The following is a 24,371-nucleotide window of genomic DNA, read 5'->3' on the forward strand; positions in this document are numbered from 1 at the left end:
CTAACACTTGGCCACTTTGAACTCCAAAGCAACTCAGCTTTTGAGCACTCTGCTGGCAGATTAAAGATGACAGTCTCACAGGGTCTTTTGTCTTCCCTGGCTGGCTTTGAACTGCAATTCCCAGAGTTTTACTAATGGCCACATTTACTCCACTTAAAAGCAACAAAGATGGGTCACTGGATGTAGTTTTATAAGCATGGTGTTACCTGAAATTTATTAAGTTACATTTGACAAACTTGTTCTTTTACTGTGGGCCTACTGGAAACTGTTACAAAAAACTTTAAGGGAAAATTGGAATAATCCTAATTTATCTTTTTTATTTTTAACTTTGAAATAAACTTTTACAACAATTTCATCTTTTAAACTTTTGTCTGGGAGGCCAGCCATGCCCCACAACTTCCCAAATTTTTACTAAGGGGACTCTATTTTAATCCCTTTTTGTAAAGTTATTTAATTTGCATTTAAATGCCTCATTGAAACTCTGAGCTACACTCTTTACCTCTTGGCTGAATCATTAAACTGCCAGTTTTTTTCCTGAAGTCTGAGTGACCTGCTGGCAGCATAGCGAATTGAAAGACTGGTCATTTTTCTGCAGTCTTGAGTTACCTTTAGGAAATAAGCAGCGTTTTTTGTTTGTTTGTTTGTTCTGGGGGGGGGGCTCCGGTCGTGTCCCTGAACTCTGGGCCTGGGTGCTGTCCTTCAGCTCTGCATCTCAAGGCTAGTGCTCTACCACTTGAGCCACAGTGCCACTTCCAACATTTTTTTTTTTTTTTGCTTATGTGGTGCTTTGGGAATCGAACCCACGGCCTCATGCATGCAAGGCAAGCGCTTTACCACTGAGCCACATTCCCAGTCCTGTTTGGTTTTTTTTAAATGTACAAGCACTGTAGCATCTCTATTCCTTTAGAAATACATCCAGTGGTAAAGTACCATATCAGTCAACTTATAGCCTTTGCTCATACACCCCCTTATGGTCTAATTTGTTGGGATTAATGTTTACAGAATCAAATATCTGAAGTGGCTTGTGTTTTACCCCAAATTAGTAGGCTTTTAGTCATGTGTGATGGAGCAAGGCCAGCAAGGTCTGGGCAAGGCTGTGGCATCTCCCAGCATGTATGGAGTGGCACCTCCCGTTGGTTATCTGTAAAATTCTAGATATATTGGTTAAAGGCCTGGTTTACACTGGCTTTTGTAGGTTGGTGTCACTGATTTAGGTAGTTGTTTTTGTTTCCTGGGCATTTCTCATTCAGAGGCCACACTGCATCTTGAGTTACTCTGATCCCTTGATCTTAAAGGGAGTTGATCAGTGCACAGGGGAGAAAACAGAGAATTAAAGCCTTAGTCTTAAATCACAGACAACTTAATATTTCCAGTATCATTTACTTTGTAAAGGATACCATCTTTTTTAAGTCCTTTACCAAAGTTTTTTATAAAACTGCCTGCTTTTATTTTGGCTTATAATCAGGTCTCAAAGTTTTAAAACAGTCTGGATTAAATCACAGCCTCCATTGACAAAGATTTTTTAGTAAGCAGAATAGTTGGTAACCTTGAAACCATAACCGTTTTTATATAGACAAATAGACATGTTTGTGTACACATTATAGGGCATGCTTAGATTTTAAAGTTGGCCATTTATGAAATTTTAGACATACTACTTTGCCTAATAATGATGGAGCCAGGTGGTCAGTTTAAAAATACAAAACTTTGTCAACAACTAGAATTAGTAAACAGGAGACAAGACACAGACAGGTGGCATAGCATAATGGTGTACCAGTGGTCAAGTGGGGGTAGGCGGTGTGGGGTCACAGAATCAAGTTGAGTTGGTACAAAACAGCAGCTGAATTGCCAGGATGCCAAAATGGTGCATCCACCCCATGCTCAATGCTAGAGAGAAGATTTAAAAGAATTTAATACACTTTTGGTAATATCCAAACTTGTTTACCTTTTTTGGGGGGTATGGGGGGGGAAGTTTAGACTTAAACTCATCCATTTTTTTATTAATCTCAATGAGTATAAACAAGCTATTGCTGGCTGCATTCTTTCAGGGCTTAACCAAGGCATTTAGCATAACAAATATTTGTGAATACCTTCAGTTGGAAGAAGGGGGAGGTTACCAGAAGCTAATTTTCGAGCAGCAAGCTGAAGAGTTTAAGGGAGGGGAGGGTAGAGAGAGAGACCAAGAGAGAGGAGAGTGTAAGGTATATTAAATAGGTAGGTTTCATTAGGTAGGCAATGAAGAGAAACACCACGTGCAATTCAGACTGGAAAAGAAGTTTATTTACCAAACTGCTGCCCTCGCCATGCATGGTGGAGAAACATGGCTGAAAAGGAAAGGGAGAGGGGCACCCACCTCTGGGCCAGGACTTATCTAGGCCAGGGACAGGAAGAGGTGTGGCCAGGTGGGGGAAAGTTGTGGCCACCCTGGATCTGGATGTGACCTCAGGGTCTGGGACCCTCCTAAAGTCAGATGGGAAGCATGTGACCAGAGGTGGCCCAGGATGTGACCTAGCAGGAGGGGAAGGTGACTGCTTCCAGGTCTGCTAGTTATCTAGGTAACAGATACTGGCTGGAAACTTAGCCAAGAAGGAGGGTGGTGTCCCTGTGCAGACCTTACATTCCATCCTTTTGATAATTATGAAAAAGGGCGAAGATTCTCTCTGGCTACTTCTGCATCGACAATAGGGGTAAAAGGCTGAGATTTGGTCTCCTTTGGGAGATGGCAGCAGGCAGCAGCAGTCATTTGGTAGACGTGACTCCTTAGATGAAGTGTGGAAGAGGGAAGTGTCTTGGATGAAGTCTGGAGAAGTCTCCTCATGCATTGAAGAATTGAAAAAACACTAAAGAGTAAATAAATGGCAAGAGGAAGGATTTGGGGCTACAAATGTTGGTGGAAATGTCTAGCTACTTCTGACATCTGGCGACTAGGTAGAGGAAAGGCAGGTAACAAGGGCAAGAATGTAAATTCCTGTCGATAATAGATAGACTGCTATGGACATGAGAGGCTTCTTACTTGTATTGACCTCCAGCTCTGGTTAATTTTGAAAGGGCAGGTACAAAGTGGCTGATGTGACATCATTTCCTCTGACGCCTCTCTATGGCCCCTTGTTCCCCAGACTGGCTGAGTCTAGATGCTCATTGCTGGGATGGCTTGTCCCAGATGGTATTCAAGGAGGTTTGAACTCAAGGCCTGGGTACTGTCCCTGAGCACTTCTGCTCAAGGCTAGCACTCTACCACTTTGAGTTACAGTACCACTTGCAGCGTTTGCTGGTTAGAGAAGAGTCTTGAGCCATGCTTCCAGCCTGGCTCTATGCAGGTTAGTTAGGAGATGGAATCTTAGGGATTTTTCAGCCACAAAAGCCCTCTATTATTTCCAATTAAAGCAACAAGTAGAATAAGTTGAGTTTGTCTGGTTCTTATCAAGAATTGACCAACAAATATTCTGAAATGAAAAAAACTCATTAGATGTGATGAGAATTTTTGTGCAGATATGGTATTGATTTCATTCTGGTAACCCTAACAGTGCTTAAGTTAACCAAAGTTACAGAAAGAGCCTTAGCTTTTACAAATCCAAAGCAATCTTTCACCAGGAAATCAGCTGTGTGTGATGAAGCCATGTGAGACTGCAGTCTACTTTTACCATGGTGGAGGTAGTCAGGATGATCTAGGCGGGAATGAGGTTTGTCTTCCAGGTTGGAAGAGATAGACTGGATCTGGACTGCATGTAGACTGGCTGGCACTGAACTACAAATTCAAACTTAGACCATTTAAGCCAAATAACTTGATTACAATGCCAGATAACAAGTTTACACAGACATACAGACACAGACATACACGTATAAGCATGCACATACAGAATCAAGTTGAGATCAATGCAAAATCGAGTCGGTATGAAATAGCAGCTGAACTTCCATGATGCCAAGATGGCACATCCCCCACATGGTCAATGTTAGACAGAGCTAAAGATTTGACAGTGAGGGTGAATTGCTTCTAGCACACATGAATCTTCAAGTTCCACCCCCACTACAAAGGCAGAGGAGGGGTCCTACAGGGGGGGCCTTGCAGGAGAGGCCGCAGGGGGGGCCTCGCACGGGAGGCCACAAAGGAGGGGGTACCTTGCGGTGGAGGCCGCAAAAGAGGGGGAGCCTTATCGAGGAGGCCACAAAACAGAGGAGGCCTTGTTGGGGAGGCCACAAATGGGGGTTACACTTCACTTGGGAGGCTGCAAAAGAGGGGAAAGTCTCGCAGGGGAGGCCGCAATTGAGGGTGCCTCACAGAGGAGGCTGCAGAAGTAGGTGGAGTAGTATGCTTGGTGGAAGGTTAAGAGTCAAATGAGACTCAATTTTTAACCAACCATGTGGCCAAGATGGCAAATTTCTGAAAAAATGCAAAGAAAACCTAAGCAAATGGAAAATCTGGCAATTTTCAAACCTAGAATGTCTAGGCTAGCCTTTGAGAGGGAACCTAGAGGGCGTCCCTGGGACGCAGCCTGCCTGCATTGTTCTCTTCAGGGCACAAGCCAAAATGTAGAAAAGAGAAAGGGAGAGATAGGGAAGTTTGCCAGAGAGAGAGCAAAGAAAGCCTGAAAGTAAACATACTTCTGACCATTTACCATTGCAGTGGCAAAAACTATTTACATCTGAGAATGGCATAAAAATGAGGTGCTCTGGCTTCCCAGGGAGCACAGGAGGCATTTCAAAGGGGTTTCATGGTTTGGGCATGATTCGCACCCCATTAACTGTGTAGGAGAGTCAGTCTGGTGAGTGAAGAGGAGCTGACCAGACAGAAGCAGCATCCCAACTTCCCCCAGAGCCCTTTAGAGAGAAATTACCAAGCCCACAAAACCAAGCGTAATTGGCTTCAGAGGTGACCGGCCTTTCAGCTAAAGACCATAGGAGCTCTCTGGCGTGGTGCCACATCTGGACAGAGACTGAGCAACAGAGAACTGTAGAGAGTAGTTTCACTCACCAAAGTAGAGAAGAGGTGTGGACGTGGATGTGAAGGCTAGCAATAGTATTGGTGAAAAGTCTTGTGTGGTGTCTCAAGGCAGTTTGGTTCACAGAAAAGGGGTGGTTAGGAAATTCTAACTTTTCCAACTCAAAAACCCCATCCGAGTCATGGCAACATATGTAAGGTAAATTAAATAGGTAGTTTTCATCAGGTAGCCGATGAAGAGAATACCTTGAAGAGAATACCACGTGCAATTCAGGCAGGAAGAGAAGTTTATTTATTTATTTACCAAAATGATGCCCCCACCATGCATAGTGGAGAAACAAGGTTGAAAAGGAAAGGGAGAGGAGCACCCACCTCTGGGCCAGGATTTATCTAGGCCAGGGACAGGAAGAGGTGTGGCCAGGCAGGGGAAAGGTGTGGCCACCCTGGATCTGGATGTGACCTCAGGGTCTGGGACCCTCCTAAAGTCAGATGGGAGGCATGTGACCAGAGGTGGCACAGGATGTGACCTAACTGGAGGAGAAGGTGACTGCTTCCAGGTCTGCTAGTTATCTAGGTAACAGATACTGGCTGGAAACAGCCAAGAAGGAGAGAGGTGTCCCTGTGCAGACCTTACAGAGGTCTGCCTGAGCACTCACAGAAGTGGAGTTTTAAATTTGGGGCCAAATTTGACTGATGGGGGCTCAGCAGCCCTCCAAGTTGCAGGTGGCCTTAATGTAAAGAAATTTAGTGTCCTTCCCATGGGTAGCGACCAAGAGCCAAGCAGTGGCCACAGATTGTCCCCTGTGGTGCTATTTGGCTCGTCCTAATGGGGACCCACCACTGTGAAACATCAAGTTTTCTCCATGGGGGCCCTTGGCCAAGATTTTGGTCCGATGGCAGGGATGAGGCTCAGTTACCCCACGAAGGCCCAGGTGGCCTTACAGACAGAACTACAGAAATTGGAAACCCAGAACTCTGGTACTGTTACTAACATGGGTAGGAATTAATTAGCGCTGTTGGATGAATAGCAGGTAGAGCACTTGGTCAGGAGAAAGTTACCTTGGTGGTCCTCTGGCTACTGGAGTATAGAATCTCAGGTTAGGTCCCAGAGCAGCTGGTTGGACCCCCTTTTGAAGTGGGGGGAGGGGGTGATGAATAAATCCACTGGAGAGCCTATCCCCATATGGTCTCTCACTAATGAAGGATCTCACACATCTATCCCAGGGGACCACAGAGGCAGGCATTCACAGGAAAAAGATTAAAAAGGTTTATTATAGGAGCCATATTTCCCCCAGAGGGACCACATGGCCTCTGTCACCATCCAGGTAGCAGGAGGGGTCTCAGGGGTCAGAAGTGAGGTGGATGGGAGCTCAGGTGGATCTGGGAAGAGAGAGGGAGGGGCCAGTTGTATGACAAGAATTCCAGGAATGGGGGAGGGATTTAAGTCTGGGTGGAGCTGAGGGCCAAAGGTGAGCACAATATTAGGGCTGTGGCACTGAGACCCCTGAAAATAGGAAAATAAGCCAATTCTAATAAAAATTCCCTGGCATACTGGGTTGCCTGAATGCCCAGTATAAGAATGATTCTGACCAATAAAATTTAAGAGAAGCATGCTCAATAGCCCCATATGATCAATGATTTTATCATCAGGCAAGATGTAGGCCCATACCTGTCTTCAGGTTTGTAAGCAAGGTGATGTCCCTAGACACAGTGGTAAAGACTCAAATCCTAAGGAAATATTAAAGGGTGTTCCTTCCTCATCTGGATGAGTATATGTTGCCATTAATGTATACCACCGGCCCTTGGTCTAGCCAATCCACTAATTTTAGCAGTGGTGCATGAGAGACATAGGCCCAATACACATGTTCACAACTCACTGCAGAAGTACTGGCAAGCACTGCAATCATGGCCAAAAACAGATGTTCAGGTGTTTTAGGGGTTTTTGTACTGACCAGGGCTGCTTCTGCCTTGTGTGTCAACACCTTAATCTGACCCCATGCTGGTGGGGTCAAACTGGTTTTCTTATGATAAGGACGATGGTGTCATTGGTACTTCAAGCTTAGGTCTGCAAAGCTGTGTACTAAATCTTCTTTCTCAGGGTTGTGTTGTGTTGTTTTTGTCTCTCAGAGGGTTGGATGAGTCAAAGAGGACCCAGATGTTGCTGGTAGATCCATCTGTAATGATAGAAGCATACCCTTTCCCCTTATGGATCATTAGTCCTGGTCTTTATTGATTAAATTCTTTAAATCATCTGAGAATAGATACCAAAGTGGTGCTGGAGAGGTACAATGCCTTTCAGCTCTAGTGAAAGGTTCACTTTGAGGCAAATTTTAAAAAAATTAGAGGAAATAAGGTTAAAGCAAGAGTTTCCTTTGGGGATTCCCTGTTTTTTGTTTTTCAATAATTGAAGCTTAAGTGTTTTATGGGTGTGTAAACAGTTGGTATAAGTTGATTAAAGAATCTGACTTTAGTAAAGTTCCCTAATATTTTTCTAGTACTACACTGGCTTTTATAACTTGGCGTGGGGTAGTTTATCAGGGTGACAGGTTTTTACTAACCACATTTTACTCCAAATTATAATTTAAGCTTAATGTTTTAACTGCTAGTAACTGCATGGTCCCCTTTTTGGGTCTCTAACAGTATAGCCCCAAAAAGATTCTTAAAAGATTTAAATAGTTCGTCTAGGATGTTTAAAGGCAGGATCCATAAGAAGTCCCACTTATAGGTGGTCAGTGGCAGTTTTGTGATTGACAAACAAGTTACAAAAGCAGAACTAGCAGTTAGTGATTACAAATTGCACCAAGGCAAAGTAGGGTGGTTAAGTCCAAAGGATTGGTTGCAGACATCCTGGTGTTTAGGCAGGAGATGGGGGCAGTGCACCCAGCTTCAAGGCCTGGAGGTGGGAAAAGTCTCATCTTTAAGTTCTAGAAAAATATGACCTCCCCAAATCAGGGAAAGCATTGTTGAGCTTTTCATATAGCCTAGAGGTGGGATAGGCCATCCTTAGAATGCAGATGTTTAGTGTATCTATCCTGGTAAGCACTCTTGACTCAGCCCTTACCATTGAAATTTAACATTTGGCATAAATCTTAATACAAATGGTCAGGTTTTTAATAATTATCAGACCACAGTTTTATTTCCAGTGTCTTTACCTATGTTTCTCTGCTTTCCTGGTACTTGTTTGTCCCAGCTAAATTTTAATTTTCTTCTTCCTTGGTCTAATTAATAGCTTATCAGCTTAATTTTGATCTGGCCCTATTAATTTTACATTTTATTCTTAAACAAATGAATTTGTTTGGTGTCAGCCCAGAATTTACGGTCAATTAAGGCTTTAAGCAAACATAGAGCAATTTGGATTTAAACTATTTCTCACATTTTACAGCCTTAGGCTTTTATGTTCCATTAGTCCAAATGGCTGACAAGGTCTTCCCAGTTATGCATGTGTATAAACGATCATTCCGTGACCGCCAGCTCTGATCATTTTACAAGGGCCAAACATTATTGTCAAAGTCCCAGGAGTGCCTCTTTCTATAACATTTCCCTTGGTTGGTCAATGGACTTGAATTTTAGGGCCCGAGTGAAAGGATCTATCACATCCATCCCAGGGGACCACCTGAAGACAGGCAGGTAGAGGAGAAAGATTATTTCAAGCTTTACTAGAGGAGCCATATTTTCCCCAGAAAGAGAGCACATGACCAAAAGATGGGCATAATGTTTATATTCACAGCTCTGTTGTTCAATAAAAATAGGGGGTATTAGGCTGGGGCAGGGGGCTGGTGGGGGAAGAGATGGTAATGGGCAGAGGTGGTTTCTTCTGGAGCTACTTCCTGCTGTAAAGGGGCAAAGTAGTCAGGGGTCCCTGTTTCATTGCTCAAGCAAAGTAGTCAGGGTTCCCTGTTTCATTGTTAGCAGCCCAAGAGAGGAATATGCCATGGCGGGGATTGACTACCAGAAAGGGGGTATCAAAGACTTGAAATTGCCTTTTCTGTCTCAGATTGGAGACATAGCATGGCACCTGACTCCTGGCATCCTGGAGGAGGGGGGAGTATGACTTTTCCTGCTTTAGGTTCACAGTAACTTGAAGAGGAGGTAGCAGAAATATTTAAAGGTACCAGATCAAACAGACATCCGGAGCTCTTTTGGTTACTTCCTGCTGGACTGGGGGCATCAAGGAATCCCTCGAGCTGAGGTCCTTAGGGTCTGGGTCTGCACTGGGCAAGGCAGGACAGTGTAAGTAATGTCTCTGGTTGCTTGAAGGAACAGGAAGGGTGCTCTTGATTTGTTCCCAGATGGTATCCTAGGCAAGGGATGTTATCCTGTTGAGACTTTTGGAAAGAACAGGCAAAAAGCTGAAAGGTGACAAGGTCAGTTAATATGAATGACATAGGAAAACACACATGGGCCATGGGCCATAAATGTTCCATTTGGAGTATAAGCCCAATTGCCTTTAGGTGTCCCGACCCGCAGGACTTCAACCAGGGCAATGAACCTAAGCGAGAAGGAATGAAGGGACAAGAGACAGGAAGAAGGACAGCAAGACAAGGATTCTGATCAAGCTGCCAAATTTTATTTTTCACACAGGGGTATTTATATGCTTAGAATAAGGAAGCTTTTTCATAGGGCGTAGCAGCTGCAGGATGCTTGCTTAGGGCAATGTGAAAAGGTGGTCAATAGCAGCTACCTGGTCTTTGTTTGGGGCAGGATGCAAAGACCAGATTCTGTAAATAGCCTAGAGAGATGTTCCAGGAGATAGTCAAGCTTATCATGCAGAGGGACTCCCTGCAGGGCTCCCGACATTTAGGAAATTAGCAATTTTTCTAAATGTACTAGCACTGTAGCATCTTTTTTTCCTTTAGAATTCATCCAATTGTAAAGTAGCATAGAAGTCAACTTATATCTGAAAGACCCCAGACTCCTGGGATACTTTCGTCAATGGGAGGGCGCCCCAGAAACTCAGACTCTCCAGGCCAGGAGATGCTATAAGCAAGAGGAGTTTATTCAACATTTGCACAAAGGGTCTCTCTGCCCCGGCAAGGGAGAGAGCCCCGAGCAGTGGTTACAGGCATTCTTAAAGGCAAAATCCCCATGATTAGCATATAACACCAGGTGTCCCCAGGATTGGCCCATTTAAACGTCACTATGTACTCCAGCAATCATTTTTACCATGCGGGGAAGTTTATAACACTCTTTGTAAAACAGTTGGCTAGGGGAAAGTCTAGGGGGAGCGGTCACCCTAGAGGGGAGTTTACATAGTTACAGGCTTGTGATTGATTAACATTTGGCCTAGTTTGCTGGACTTGCCAGGTGGTCCTTATCTTGGGTCCCTATCTTGGGTCCCATTTAGCCACTTAGAGAATTTACTTGTTTGTTCTTTATCTATGACTACAGACCTAGTCCCGGAGCCCACATCTGGACTCCGAAACTTTTTACTCAATTCCTTATTTCCAGAAAGGGGGGTGGGGATGTTAGTGCTAGGGCGAGCAAGTTTACAAAAGCAAAATCAGCAGTTAGCAATTGTAAAATGTAATTCTAATTTTTAATCTTTCAATATCCTTTAGTCATACACCCCTTATGGTCTAACTTGTGGGGATTAACATTTACAGAACCAAGTATCTGAAGTAGCTTCTGTTTTACCCCAAATTAGCAGGCTTTTGGTCATGTGTGATGGAGCAAGGCTGGAGTCTGGAGAATTCTGTGGCATCTGTTGCACTTCCTGGTTACCTGCAAAAATTTCTACATATACTGGTTTTGCAGGCTGGTGCCATTGGTTTCACTCTGGTCCCTTGATCTTAAAGAGAGTTGATGGGTGCATGGGGAGAAAACCGAAAATTAAAACCTTAGCCTTAGTTTACTAGCCATGGTCAGAGGTACAATATTTAACTCTTATCATAGATGGACATAAAATGACATAAATCAAAGCCAACTTAATTACCAATTTCATTTACTTTGAAAAGGAATGCATCTTTTCTAACTGCTTTCCCAAGGCCTTTTAAAACTGCATGTTTTGTTTTGTTTGTTTGGGTTTTTTTGGTTTGGCTTATACTCAGGTCACAAAGTTTTAAAGCAATTTGGATTAAATCACAGCTTTCATTGACAAAGATTTTTAGTAAGCAGAGTACTTGGTAACCTTGAAATCATACTCATTTACATATAGACAAATAGACATGTTTTGCACAGATTATAGAGCGCGCTTAGATTTTAAAATCGGCCATTTAAGGTTTTCTGGAATTTTACTTTGCTTAATTATGATGGAACCCCGTGGTCAGTTTAAAACACAACTTTACCAACAACAAGTGACTTTTAGTAAATAAGAGACAAGGCACAGACACGTGGCATGATATAATGACACTGCTGGTCAGGTCAGGAGGCAGGGTTGCGGTAAGTCACAGAATCAAGTTGAGTTGGCATGAAATAGAATTGGCATGAAATAGCAGCTGAGCTTCTATGATGCCAAGATGGCGCATCCGCCTCATGGTCAATGCTAAAGAGGGCTGAAGATTCTGATAGTGAAGGTACATTGCTTCTGGTACACATTGAGCTTCAGGTTCCACTCCCACACACACACATACACACTATAAAGGCAGAGGATGGGTCCTGTAGAAGAGGGGGTGCCTCGCAGGGAGGCTGCAGAGAAGGGGGTGCCTCATAGAAGATGGGGACTTACAGGGGAGGTGGGGGTCCACAGAGGTTAAGACAGAATGAGAGTGAGTTCTACTTGCCCGAGCACTCACATAAGTGGAGTTTTAAATTTGGGGCCAACTTTGATTGTAAGGAAATTTAGTTCTGTATTTTCCATGGTAAGTGACTCTTCACTTAACTGGACTTAATTAGCTGGTGTTGGGCAGCAGGTAGATTGCTGGGTCAGGAGAAAATTACCTGGTTGGCCTCTGGCGATAGGAGTGTAGGATCTCAGGCTAGGTAGGTCCTCGGGAAGCTCAGCAGACCCCCAACCAAAGGGGAGGCAGGGGGCTGGGAAGGTGGTTCAGTGGTAGAGCGCTTGCCTTGCATGCCTGAGGCCCTGGGTTCAATTCCTCAGCACCACATAAGAAAAAAGCCAGAAGTGGCACTGTGGCTCAAGTGGTAGAGTGCTAGCCTTGAGCTGAAGCGCTGAGGGACAGCGCCCAGGCTCAGAGTTCAGGCACCACAACCGGACCCCAAAAAAAAAAAGAACTCAAAGTGGAGGCAGGGATCAGTTCCACCAGGGAACCTATCCCTGTAGAGCCACCAATGAAAGGATCTGTCACATCCATCCCAGGGGACCACCTAGATGCAGGCAGGCACAGGAGAAAGATTATTTCAAGCTTTACTGGAGGAGTCATATTTCCCCCAGAAAGAGAGCACATGGCAGCCTCTGCTATTTAGGTAGCAGCAGGGTCTGGGGTAGGAAGTGAGGTAGATGGGAGTTCAGGTGGGTCTGGGCAGAGAGAGGGAGGGGCCAGCTGTAAAGTGGGAACTCCAGGGCTGGGAGGAGCTCAGGTCTGGGTGGAGCTGAGGACCAAAAGGTGGGCATAATGCTTACACTGAGCGCTCTTCCTCAGCTCTCCAGCTCAAGTCTTCACTCTGCCACTTTGGGCTCCAAGGCAATTCTGCCTGCTTTTTGATACTGCTGGCTGATTAGAAATAACAGTCTCACAGGGCTCTTTTTCTGCCTGGGCTTGCTTTGAACTGCAGTTTGCAAATCGCAGGTCAATCAGTAGAAAAGACCACTTACTCTAATAAAAACGACAAGGTGGTCAACATAGAAGTAGGTTTTTAAGCATGCTCTTACCGGAGCTTATTAAAAGCCAAAGTTACACCTCGCAAACCTCTAAGACTTCTCTATTCTTTTCTGTAGGCCTGCTAGAACCTGTTACAGAAATCCTAGAAGAGCAAACTAAAATGACAATTAAGCAATCATTTTGGTAGCCTTAACTTTTCTTTTGCCACTTTGAAATGAACATTTCAAATTTTCAAATGAACTTTCAAATTTTATATCCAGGAATACATTCTTTGTTTTTAAAAGCCTTTTACTAACTCCTGCTTTAACACTTTATACATCAGTTTTAATTTTCATTTGAATGACCCTTTAAAATCTTAAGGCACTAAGCACACTCCCTAGAAAACAAATCTTTAGGAAATTTTGAAACCAAATAGCAGTTTTCCTTAATGCAAGAACTGCAAATGCCAAAACTGTACCAAGAATCCAAACATAACATCCTTTTGTCTTTTAAAACATACCCAATTGTAAAATAGCATTAAAACTGAATTATATCACACATGTTAATATCTAGCAATGCTGATCACATCATCATACCACTCACTTTACCATCATGTTTCCAGCATTCAGCTGCAAGGAGAAGAAACAGGACAAAGGCCATTTGGGCCCTCCTATGGAATAGGCTGATATTTATCATACTCCTTACAGGTAGATCAGTTGCCTTTGTGCCAGCTTGTTTCCTCCCACCATGCATGTGCTGCTGAGCTGCACTTCTGTTACCCCTCACCTCCAAAGACAGGTTTTTTTTTTTAATTGGCTAGAAGCTTTTCTTTCCTTTTTCTCTTGGTTTTAAACTGATACCCAAGCAGCTGTAGTGGGGAGGGGCAGTGAGACCACTCAGTCGGCAGTGAAAATATAAAAGATTTTATTGAGTGAAAAGTGCTGATGTGCCACTGCACCTGGAGTTGGGATCCCAGGAAACAGCCCTGAGTGCCAGCCCATATGGGCTTTTAAGCATTTTGGGCTAAGTCAAGGAAAGAGGGAGGCTGGGTGTTGGTTTTAGCCAATGATTGTTACAAGAAATGCACACCTTAAATTTAAATTTCCCGCCAAGGTTTTGCTTGTGGGAAGCAGGAGAATAGAACAAAGGGTGGTGATGGTTCCACTGGGTTAGGGCTCCCATTGCTCAGAAAACAGCAGAAGCAGAGTTACAGAGTTAGAGAGTTATGAAGTTAGAGTTACAGTTACTAGCTAAATGAGTTACCAGGGAAGTCTTATTCATAACACACATTTATATCTTAAAATAATTCATTATCCATGTTACACAATCCAAGTCAAATATCATATTCCATCTTTATATCTTACACCATATCATTCCCCCCTTTTGTTTTGTCAGGGGTCAAATCCTTGACCTCTGAGTATCCTTAGCTAGGGGCATATATTGGGAACACAGGGCCATGAGTTTTACAGAACTATTACGGTCATGGATATGTTCAGTTATGCATTTTAGTGTACAAAGTACTTTACATACTTATTTATTTGGTACCATTTCTGGGGCTTGAACTCAGGACCTGAGTGCAGTTCCTGAGCTTTTACCTTCATGTCTAGTGCTCTACCACTTGAACCACAGCACTACTTTCAGCTTTTTCTGCTTATGTGGTGCTGAGGAATCAAACCCAGGGCCTCATGCATGCAAGGCTAATTACCACTGAGCTACCTTCCCAGCCCCCCTATTTTTTTTTTCCTTTTTAAATCAGTGTGTTTACCAGGCATGGTCCCACTGTCCAGACTATTAAAGAAGCTTTGATAAATTTGAGGATCATCACCGGTTGTCCTCACTGGCACACAGGTCCTCTCTTACTTTGGCTAAAGTATCTCTAATTATATCAGATGGGTTTGTATAAAAGCAGCAGACCTTTCCTAAGGCCATGTATAAACCTTGTTCCATGAAAAGGAAGTCTGGTTCCCAGCCATTTTACAGGATTACCTCTGCCAATGAGACTACCTGTCTTTTTAGCCAAGAAGGTCTTTGAATGCTTCTAAGACTACCTCAGTGCTTAGTTCTCTGAAGGTGTTATATCCAGCTATCAGGGCTGGCATTCCCCATGCTGTGGATCTTGCAATTCCTACTCTCACTAGCAGTTGACCTAAAAGTGAGGGCTGCTCGGTGAACTAAACCAGCGTCTAAGTTGAAATGGGCCCATCCTACCATACAGATAGACATAAAGAATAGTTTCACATCAGTGCACCAGTCCTGACTTTCTGTATATAAGCTCCATTTAAAGACATACTCATACCATTTGCTATGTACTTAAACTTTCTGGGGTTTGTCTTCTTCCCTTAAGAAGAATTTCAGGACAATCCTTACTTTTAAAATACTTTATTATTTAAAGGAAACCATTTTGTTTTATTAAAAATTCTTTTCCAAGGCTTTCTTTACTACTCTCTTTCTTTACAATTCCTTGAGCTTCTTTGTGGCTAGAGTTTAAAACTGCCCATTTCTCCATTGGCTCCTGGAACCAAGTTATCTCAGAGCTGCCTCAAGTTATCACTGGAGTGGAGAAGCTTGTTAGCTTTTAAGGCTGAGTGGCCCTGCTCTCATTCCTCTTACTACCTCCACTGATAAAGATCTCCTTTCCGCCATTGTTGGTAGTTGTCTGGTAGGGGAAGGAGATATAAGGGATATGGTATTCTGGGCTCACCAACAACCAATGAGACAGGGTCTAGTCTGGCGAGGTCTACACTTTTAACACCCACCCAGGAGGAAGAAAGTCATTACCATGCCAGAGCCAAACTGGGCTGTGACTATAGAGTGGATTTCCAGTTCCCTATGCCTTGAAGTGCTTAAGGCAAGCCAGTGACATTGTCCTTGCCCTTAATATCCACTGTGGGAGTAGAGAGGGTTACTGGATATCACCAAAAGAATGTTTCACAAGATCTTAGTTTCAGGAGACCCAAAGCAGCTTTCCACCGGGAAGCAGTCGTGAATGATGGAATCAGACAGGAGTCTAGTCCACTTTTACCATGGTGGAGGTGGTCAGGGTGATGATATAGATTTCCCCTCCAGATGACTGTCAGGCTCTCTTTGAACTTTACTCAGCTGCACCAGAGTGTCTCAGTGGCTCCAATGGATTGTTACACTTCTTGCTGGGCTGTAAATTTCCACATAGACTATGCATGACATAGGCTTGGCAGGCTGGTGTCCAGCTGGTCTTGAAGGCAACCTTTTAGGCAGTGGCCTGGGACAATGTACCAGATGACAACTTTTTTAAACTAGATATTCCTTTTGATAAGGCTAGGATTTTTCTAGATATACACAGAGGGCCCGGGCCTATACCACTATTTCCCATGCCTCTTCTTTCTGTCTATTCTGTCTCATTTTTCCAAAAATGACTCCGGTCCCCTGACCCTAAAAACGGATTGATGGGTGAAAGTCCACCTTCTGTAACTTTTTCAGGCTGACCAGGTGTGCTAACCCTGCCTAGCCAGGAACCTATAACCTTAGCCTATTTTACCAAGGGGTTGCCAGGATTAGATGTCACTAGAAACAATATTTTACTCCAGACTATAAATTATATACAGCATTTCACTTTTAGCAGCTGCACTGTCCCGACCCACAGGATGTCAACGAGGGCAGTGAACCTAAGCGAGAAGGAATGAAGGGACAAGAGACACGAAGAATGACAGCAAGACAGGGATTCTGATCAAGCTGCAAATTTTTATTTTTCACACAGGGCTATTTATATGCTTGGCATAAGGAAGCTTTTTCATTGGCCCAAGCAGCTGTAGGATGTTTGCTTAGGGCAAGGTGAAAAGGTGGTCGTTAGTAGCTGCAAGGTGTTTGCTTAGGGCAGGGTGAAAAGGTCGGATTCTGTAAACTCAGCCTCAAGATGTTCCAGTGAGATAGTCAAGCCTATCATGTTGAGAGACTCAACTTTTGGCTCCCGACATCTCCCCCTTTCTCATTTAGAAAACTGACCATCAATTGTTGGCTGCTCTTTTAAGGGGGTGACAGAGGCTCTGTTCCTCTAAGGGCCCAGGGTTTTTCTCCGCTCCCGAGCGATCGTCCTCACTCGGGGAGGGGAATTTTACAGGCCTTGGCATGTTTTTTGAGGAGACAGCTTGTGGGTATGCATGCCAACCGTCATGCAGCAGAACTTGCCACTCAGGGGTCTTGGGTTTTAGGATCTCGCCGATCCATCCCCCTGCAGTCTTACCTGCACCCTTGATTAGAGCATTTTTTCTTCCTCCCATAGGTGCATCCTCCCCCAAGCAGAGGGGACTATAGGAGGAGGGGTGAACCTATCCCTTATGGCAAGGACGCAATAGGTCTTGCCCGTTGAATGGTCAGGAGTTATGAATAAGGAGAAGGATTTTCTAAATAAGAAAAAAAGGGGGGGGGGCTTCCCACTGGAACAAGCTTATGGCCTGGGGTAAATCCTATATCTCAATGCCGTGGTCTGCCATATCAAGACGATGGTAATGAACCTGTATAGGCTTAGAAGCCAAGAGATTAATCTGTTATTTAATAAATTCAAACAGGAAGGTCCAAGTCTGGAGTTCTAGCTGCATCTGTAAGAGAAAAGGCATCATCCTCGGGGGAAGGTTTCTCCTGGGTTGTGATAAGCCATTCACCTGTTTTATCAAGCGTTCTGGCAGCCACCTTGGGGCTGCTTGTTCTTGATCTAAAATACAGGCTGAATCTCACCCCCAGATAAGAACAGGATCTGGGCCCTTCCATTTGCCTGTAAGGGGGTCTCGCCACATGACAGACAGATGCCTGTCAGCTGCCAAGTGGCCTTCATTGTCCAGAGTTAGAAAATTAAGGGCGAACAATGTGTGACTAAGGCGATCCCTAAGAATGGAAAATGAAAAGGCAGAGGCTTTGAGGCGAGTAAGCCAGGTTTTTAGGGTGTGGTGGGCTCGTTCTAAGATGCCCTGACCTTGGGGGTTATAGGGAATCCCAGTAGTATGACAAATCTGAAAAATAGCACAAAACTGTTTAAACTTGGCACTGGTATAGGCAGGGCCGTTGTCTGTCTTTATGTGGGCTGGTTTTCCCATTACAGAAAAGGCTAAAACAAGGTGAGAGAGAACATCTTCGGCAGTTTCTCCTGAGTGTGGTGAAGCAAAAACAAACCCGCTAAATGTGTCGATGGAGACATGTATATATCTTGTTTTTCCAAATTCAGGAAAATGGGTAACATCCATTTGCCAGATTTGATTAGGTAGCAGTCCACGGGGGTTAACACCCAGGTGTTGTACAGGAAGGAAGACAACACAGGCAGGGCATGCCTTTACTATTTCCCGTGCTTGTTGTCTAATAATTTTACAAAGCAATCGAAGACTCTGGGAATTTAGATGGTAGAGATTATGTAATTCTGTAGCCTTTTGGACAGACCCAACAAAAACCGGAAAAATGGAACGAGTGGCCGCATCAGCTTGAGCGTTACCCTGTGTAAGAGGGCCAGGGAGATTATAGGCAATCTGTGTAACAAACTGCTGGGCGATGGCCTCAGTAACTTGAGTTAAGGCATTTCATGCATTGGGAGTAAGCTTGAGAGGAGAGGAAGGGTCAGAATTGCCTTTTAAAATCTCATTAAGAGGCAAAAGCATGCTGGTGGGCAACCTTAGGTATGGCCTAAGCCATTGAATATCTCCAAGCAACTTTTGAAAATCATTAAGGGTGTGAAGATGGTTTAAATGAAGTTGAATTTGAGGAACCCGGATTTGATTATTTTGGAGTTCTAGACCCAAATAAGTATAGGGATCCTGTGTTTGAACTTTATCGGGGGCAACCTATAGTCCCAGGGCAGTAAGGGCTTTATAAAGGTCTAAATAGCAGTTTCTAAGTTCATGGGTGTCAGGTGCAGCAATCAACAAGTCATCCATATAACGTAATATATAGACGCACTGCCATCGTTTTCTCACAGGGTCCACTGCCTGGGCAACATATTTTTGACAAAGGCTAGGGCTATTAGCCATACCTTGGGGAAGTACCTTCCATTGAAATCTTTGCATGGGGCCTTGAAAGTTAATGCGAGGAAGGCTAAAGGCAAAATAGGGTCTGTCCTCAGGATGTAGGGGAATGGTAAAAAAAAAAAACAATCTTTTAAATCAATAACCATTTTGTAATAGTCCCTGGGAATAGCCACCGGTGTGGGAATGCCTGGCTGTAGAGCTCCCATTGGGCGCATAGCTTTATTAATGGCGCGTAGATCTTGTAATGGCGCCATTTGCCTGATTTTTTCTTGATAACAAAAATTGGAGTATTCCGTGGTGAAGTAGAGGGCTCTACATGGCCTGCCACCAACTGTTCCTGTACTAACATGGAGGCAGCCTCCAATTTTTCTTGGGTAAGAGGCCACTGATCCACCCACACAGGGGTTTGGGTTTCCCAAATGATTTTATCTGCATGGGGCACAGAAGGGTCAGGGGCCAATACTAAAAATCCAAATACCCAAGACCATGTTTATCTGTTTTTTGGGTAGCTTGGATGGGCTCAACGATTCCTTGTCCTGATTTTCCAAGACCCGTACCAGGGACAAAATCCATACGGAGCATTTGATGTGTAACCACAGAATTGGGACTAGCAAGGAAAACTTCCATCTGGATCAAGATATCCCAGCCCCATAGGTTAACAGGGAGGTCAGGAACAACAAAAGGAGTAACAGTTCCCCTATTGCCCTCTTTGTCAGTCCAGTTAAGAACCCTGGAGCTTACCAAAGGGTTTTTTGACTGCCCTATGCCTTTAAGGTCAGTTAGGGACGAGGTAAGGGGCCAACTTGGTGGCCAATATTTTTGGGAAATAACTGTGGCATCTGCACCAGTATCCAAAATTCCCTGAAACACCTTTCCTTCAATTCGCAAGGTGAGGGTGGGTCTTTTTTGAGTGATAGGCTGAACCCAATATGGATCAGAAGACCCCAAAGAAGCAGTTCCTCGCGGTGTGGTCTGAGCAGTAGAAGAACCCCCTGAATTTAATGGGAGCAGTACCAATTGTGCAAGCCTAGTTCCAGCTGGAATAGCTGCAATCCCATTAATGGCCATGGCCAAAATTTTTGTTTCTCCTGTGTAATCATTATCAATAATACCAGGAAAAACTTGGACACCTTGTAAGGTAGCAGAGGCTCTTCCAAAATAAGGGCACACATATGAGACGGAGGGGGTCCCAGGTTCCCAGTGGATATTATTTGAGGTCCTTGTACAGAGTCTAGTACTGTGTCGGTGGCAGCAGAGGTCCAGTCCTGCACTGCCTGGGGTTGCCCGCTGGAGGGAGGCAATTGTGGAGATAGGTGGGGGGCTTGTGTAGGAACGGGAGTTTGGGAGGGGACAAAACCTATCACCCCTGGGCTTGTCTTGGGGATAGTCAGGGCCAGGAGCTGGCCCCGAGGGAAGTTTCCTGAAAAATGAGAGAATGGGCTGTCCAAGGGCATTTGTTTTGGATCTACATTCGTTGGCCCAATGACAGCCCTTACCACATTTGGGACAAAGACTGGCAGGAAGTGGTATACCTGTAGCTTTGGAGGGCACTGCCCCTTGGTCATGTGCAAAGTGACCAGGTTGTTTACAATTAAAGCAAGTATGCAAGCCGGGGACTGAACCTTGAAATGCCTTGGTAAAAGCAGCACCTATGGTGAGCCCCATGACGTGAACGGTCCCTACTCCAGCACAAAGCCTGACGAACTCAGAGAGGTCACCCTTGTTTGTATGTGGCCAGAGGATATCTTGACATGCCGGATTGGCATTTTCAAAGGCAAGATGTTTAACAAAGGCACTTTCACTTTCACTCGGCCCAAGAAGCCTTTCTGCAGCCAAGTTAAGCCGCCAGACAAAGTCACTGTAGGGTTCCTCTGACCCCTGTCTAACTTTTGCCAGGGAAGTAGTAGCCGATCCCTTTTGAGGGAGACGCTTCCAAGCATAAAGGCTAGCATTTTGAATTTGTGCCAAAAGTCCGGTAGGAAAGCGCGCTTGTTTAGCATTGGTATCAAAGGGTGCATTACCCAAAAGTTTAGTATAGGTCCAGGTTTTTGAAGATGTTTTAGCCAATTTTTTTTGCGCGGTCTCTCTACATTGTTCCTTAAAGTCCGCATTCCATAAAAGAAAATCACCCCCACTAAGGGTGGCACGGGCCAGAAACTTCCAATCATTAGGGGTGAGCAGCGTGCACTTTGGTTTTCTAATAAGGCTAACGTATAAGGGGCAGTCGGGCCATATTGGGCACATGCATTTTTAAGCTTTTCAACAAACCGAAGGATAAGCTTCTTATACTCTTGTTGGCCTTTTTTCTGGGTGGGTTGTTCCTCTTCATCCCCAGTATCCTGTTCCTCATCCTCCTTTTCCTCCTCTTCTGATTCGTCCTCCTCACCCTCTGAGGTCCTATCTGTCTGTCTCCGAGTTACTGGAAAGGCAAGAACTGATTGATGGCGTGATCTAACCTTAATTTTATTAGGTGGTTTTGGCGTATTGGCCAAGGCCAGTGTGCAGAGTTCATAATCAAGGGACCGCAGTTCTTTTAAAAGTTGAAGGTGTTCTCGCCTATGTTGAATCGTCTTGCATAAAGGGGCCAGGTTAGGAAAAGGGGGGGAAGAAAAAACATCTGGATCTGGAGGGGCAGTGGGCCCTTGAAGGGCCGGGCCACAAAAGGAACGTGGTGCATAGGAGGGGAGCGGAATATTTGAGGTAGAGGGTTTAGTCTGAGGTGGGGGTGACTGAGTAAGAGGGGCCGAGAGGCATGTTGGAGAACCTCCTCTCCCGTTTTTACAAGTTTTAAAATTCCACTATCAAATAGAGAACATTTTAAAATGTCATTAATCAAATTCCAATAGGAAAAGATGGTAGCAGGAACCTTTTCCTAACCAAAGATTTCATAATAATCTGTTAAACAATCTCCTACTCTTTGCCATCTTTTTGCATCTATGATTCCTTCAAAGGGGAACCAAGGACACAAGTCCTCTATGAATGAGAAAAATTAAAATCCTTTTTCTTAACCCGAGTTCCCCATGTCTTGAAGGCCTCCTTGAGGTCTGACAGAAATAGACCATGTGACGATATTGCTTGTTCCATGGTGGGTCACTCACCGTGCGTCGTCCTCTCCTCCTGGATCTGTCTCTCGGCGGGGGGGGGCTGTCGAGGTGATCTCGTACTGTACTTGGCCAAGTTTTCCCGGAGAATGGCGTTCCTTCCTTAGTCAGAGGCTCGTGCCCCACGTTGGGCGCCAGTTGTCCCGACCCACAGGACGTCAACGAGGGCAGTGAACCTAAGCGAGAAGGAATGAAGGGACAAGAGACACGAAGAATGACAGCAAGACAGGGATTCTGATCAAGCTGCAAATTTTTATTTTTCACACAGGGGTATTTATATGCTTGGAATAAGGAAGCTTTTTCATTGGCCCAAGCAGCTGTAGGATGTTTTCTTAGGGCAGTGTGAAAAGGTGGTCGTTAGCAGCTACAGGGTGTTTGTTTGGGGCAGGATGAAAAGACCAGATTCTGTAAACAGCTTCAAGATGTTCCAGTGAGATAGTCAAGCCTATCATGTTAAGAGACTCAACTTTTGGCTCCCGACAGCCACACAAGTACACACAAAGACAAGGAATGGACACACATGTGGCCACACAGACAAGAAACCAGATCTGATGTGAAATAAGCCAGACTTAGATTAGAACCAGATTCAAACTCAAACTCCTGCTCAGTTACACCCTACAGGGCAAATGAGAGCCTGGGGTGTCCCCCTGGGACCTCTGACTCTGAGATTAACGCTGCGTCCAGCTTTCTCAGGAGTCTCCCAAATGTGCGCACTACACAAATGGACTCACCTCTGGAGGTTTGCAAACTTTTTGCTCCACGACTCCAACAGCAAAAAGGCAGGTGCTTCCAAACATGCAAACGAGCAGCTCAGCCTAGGTATAGCCCATAGTCAGCGGAATCTAAGAACAAAAAGGCAGGGTGCCTCCAAACATGTAAACGGGCAGCCTGGCCTCAATGGGAGCTGGTGGCCAGCCAGAACCCCCTTACCCAGAGGGTCATCATGCCATCAGATCTCGCTGGGGCCTCCAGAATGTAGTGGGGAGGGTCAGTGAGACCACTCAGTCCACAGTGACAATGTAAAAGATTTTATTGAGCGAAAAGTGCTGATGTGCCAGGACTGCACCTGGAGTTGGGATCCCAGGAAACAACCCTGAGTGCCTGCCCATATGGGCTTTTAAGCATTTTGGGCTAAGTTGAGGAAAGGGGGAGGCTGGGTGTTGGTTTTAGCCAATGATTATTACAAGAAATGCACACCTTAAGTTTAAATTTCCCGCCAAGGTTTTGCTTGTGGGAAGCAGAATAGAACAAAGGGTGGTGATGGGCCACAGGGTTAGGGCTCCCATTGCTCAGAAAACAGCAGAAGCAGTTAGAGAGTTGCAGGGTTATAGAGTTACAGAGTTACAATTCCATCTTTACATCCTCCACCATATCACAGCTTTAAATAGACTGAACAGGTAAAGTCCTTTAACAGTGGTAACAGTGGTAATATTAAAATTTCTAATAGTTATCCCCAAATTTTAGTCAAGGAATATAAATACCAAATTCACAATGCTGTTTGCTAAGCCAGGTAACTTGATTACAGTGTAAATGACATCATGCATTTCAAAACATAGATTTTAGAATACCAAATTTCCTGATTTTTAAATTAAGAATCCTTAAAAAGCCTTTTAAACAATGCAATAACTTTTTAGAACTTTTAGTAACATCCAATCCACACGACCTTTTAGAATTTCAAGGCTAGACTCAAATCTTTGACAGCATACTGACAGTTTTTATCTCAAACATGTTCACACACATGCAATCACACTCACATAGATCTTAAAGTGTGCAAAAATGATAATTAGTTGTATGTACACTTTTGAAACCTTTAGTAGCACAAGATATTTTTGCAGTCTTTACTCTTGCAGATGACAAATGTTTAAAATGAAACCTTGTAACTAAATACCTTTCCTAGGTCATCATTTTTTTCCAGGGCTTGCTCATTTTGCCATAAATCTCACCAATTACCATTTTGAATACCTTTAGTTAGAGGAAGGCTGGAAGAGGGTCACTTAAAACTGAACTGGCCTGACTCTGCCTTTAACCCAAGAGCACTTTACAACTTTCCTCACTGCCAGGACCAGCTCTGAACCAAGCTGAACCAAGCTCTCAGTTCCCTGAACCTTTCCTCTGGCAGTCTCCACAGGGAGAAAGCACAGCCTAAGGCTTGTATTCAGGTGATCTCAGAATTTTCAAGACAACTCAGACTACAGCTTCCATTGACAAAGATCTTTTAGCAAGCAAAATACTCAACAATCTTAAAACTATGACCGTTTTACACATTTTATATAGACAGACAGGCATACAGACAAATATGTTTGTGCACAAATTGTAGAGCATGCTTAGATTTTAATACCGGCCATTTAAGATTTTTTTGAATTTTAACGGTGGTATTTTGCCTAATTATGATTGAACCACGTGGTCAGTTATAAAACAAAACTACCAGCAACAAAAACTTTTCAGCAGACAGGAGACAGGACACAGAGACACATAGCATACCATAACAAGAACAGAAGAACTGTTTTGCTATGTCTTCTCCTTAAAGTGATGAAGTAATCAATGTTTCAAACAACAGTTTCTTTATCCTCTTCTATTCACCTCCATGATGTCATGAAGGAAAGCCCATGTCACCCAAAACTGAGGGTCAATGTTCTCTCCCTGCCTGTGAGCTCTCTTT

Source organism: Dipodomys ordii, unplaced genomic scaffold, assembly GCF_000151885.1.
Source record: "Dipodomys ordii isolate 6190 unplaced genomic scaffold, Dord_2.0 Scaffold45, whole genome shotgun sequence".
Taxonomy (NCBI): Eukaryota; Metazoa; Chordata; class Mammalia; order Rodentia; family Heteromyidae; genus Dipodomys; species Dipodomys ordii.